The sequence below is a fragment of the Arachis hypogaea genome, chromosome 16 (genome assembly GCF_003086295.3).
Source record: "Arachis hypogaea cultivar Tifrunner chromosome 16, arahy.Tifrunner.gnm2.J5K5, whole genome shotgun sequence".
In the NCBI taxonomy this organism is placed as follows: domain Eukaryota; kingdom Viridiplantae; phylum Streptophyta; class Magnoliopsida; order Fabales; family Fabaceae; genus Arachis; species Arachis hypogaea.
The window spans coordinates 76,624,229-76,626,430 of NC_092051.1; the positions used below are offsets into that span (position 1 = coordinate 76,624,229).

At 30.3% G+C, this 2,202-nt stretch overlaps 1 non-coding gene across 1 annotated transcript; it reads left to right on the top strand.

The window, feature by feature from the left end:
* The first annotated feature begins 200 nt into the window (after positions 1–200).
* On the top strand, positions 201–308 carry LOC112761785 (small nucleolar RNA R71). Its single transcript, XR_003182162.1, has one exon. It is a non-coding gene; the product is annotated as a small nucleolar RNA R71 (small nucleolar RNA).
* The last annotated feature ends 1,894 nt before the right edge of the window (positions 309–2,202 follow it).

Here is a 2,202-nt window from a genome sequence, read left to right on the forward strand (position 1 = left end):
TTCTTCTGAGGCGTCCCATTACTCACAGGATTCCTCTCAGAAGTGTACATGAACTGGTTATTAGCAACCATGTTAATAAGTTCTTGAGCTTCTGCAGGCGTTTTCTTTAGGTGAATGGATCCACCTGCAGAAGTATCCAATGACATCTTAGCTAATTCAGACAGACCATCATAGAATATATCCAGAATGGTCCATTCTGAAAGCATGTCAGAAGGATACTTTTTGGTCAGTTGCTTGTATCTCTCCCAAGCTTCATAGAGGGATTCACCTTCTTTCTGTCTGAAGGTTTGAACATCCACTCTAAGCTTACTGAGCTTTTGAGGAGGAAAGAACTTGGCTAAGAAAGCCGTGACCAGCTTATCCCAAGAGTTCAGGCTATCCTTGGGTTGAGAGTCCAACCACACTCTAGCTCTGTCTCTTACAGCAAAAGGGAAAAGCATGAGCCTGTAGACTTCAGGATCTACTCCATTAGTCTTAACAGTATCACAGATCTGCAAGAATTCAGTTAAGAACTGAAAGGGATCTTCAGATGGAAGTCCATGAAACTTGCAGTTTTGTTGCATCAGGGAAACTATTTGAAGTTTCAGCTCAAAATTGTTTGCTCCAATGGCAGGAATGGAGATGCTTCTTCCATGTAAATTGGAATTAGGTGCAGTAAAGTCACCAAGTATCCTCCTTGCATTATTATTATTTTTGGCTGCCATCACCTCTTCTTGTTCGAAAATTCCTGTAAGGTTGTCTCTGGATTGTTGTATTTTAGCTTCTCTTAGTTTCCTTTTCAGAGTCCTTTCAGGTTCAGGATCTGCTTCAACAAGAATGTTCTTGTCCTTGCTCCTACTCATATGACAAAGAAGGGAATAACAAAGAAAATATGAATCCTCTATGTCACAGTATAGAGATTCCTTTGTGTGAGTAGAAGAAGAAAAGAATGTAATGTAAAGAAGAATGGATAATCCAAACACAAGGGTGAGGATAGGAGCAGAGATATGAGATGAAGAGAAGTGTTAGTAAGTAATTAAATAAATAGAAGAAGGTGAGAGAGAAGTTTTCGAAAATAATTTTTTAAAAGGAGTTGATGATTTTTGAAAATTAAAGGGAAAATAAAATTAAAATTAAAATTTAAAACAATTAGTTAAAAAAAAGGAATTTTGAAAAAGGAGAGAGGAAATTTTTGAAAATAAGAGAGAGAGGATTAGTTAGGTAGTTTTGAAAAAGATATGATTGAAACAAAAAGTCAATTAGTTAGTTGAAAAAGATTTGAAAATCAATTTTGAAAAGATAAGAAGATAAGAAGTTAGAAAAGATATTTTAAAATCAAAATTTTTTTTTTCTGAAATAGATTTGATTTAAAAAGATATGATAGAAAGATATGATTAAAATTAGTTTTGAAAAAGATTTGAATTTTAAAATCAAAATTAATGACTTGACTCACAAGTAATCACAAGATATGATTCTAGAACGTAAAGTTTGAATCTTTCTTAACAAGAAAATAACAAGCTTGAAATTTTTGAATCAAAACATTAATTGTTGATAATATTTTCGAAAATTATGAGATAAAATTAAGAAAAAGATTTTTGAAAAATATTTTTAAAATTTTCGAAAATAAATAAGAAAAATGAAAAAGATTTGAATTTTTTTAAAAAAGATTTTGAAAAAGTCAACTCAAATTTCAAAAATTTATGAGTGAAAAAGGGAAAGATATTTTTTTAATTTTTGAATTTTTAATGATGAAATAGAAAAACATCAAAAAGACTCAATGCATGAAGATTTTGGATCAAAACATGTGATGCATGCAGGAACACTATGAATGTCAAGATGAACACCAAGAACACTTTGAATGTCAAGATGAACACCAAGAACTTATTTTTGAAAATATTTTCAAGAAAAGAAAACATGCAGGACACCAAACTTAAAGATTTTTAATTTTTAGACACTAAGAATTCAAGAATGCATATGAAAAACAAGAAAAGACACAAAATAAGAAAACATCAAGATCAAACAAGAAGACTTACCAAGAACAACTTGAAGATCATGAAGAATACTATGAATGCATGAATTTTTGAAAAATGCATAAATTTTTAGAAAAAATGCAATTGACACCAAACTTAAAATTGACTCAAGACTCAAACAAGAAACACAAAATATTTTTGATTTTATGATTTTATTAATTTTTTTTGGAGTTTTGTATATTTTTATTTTATT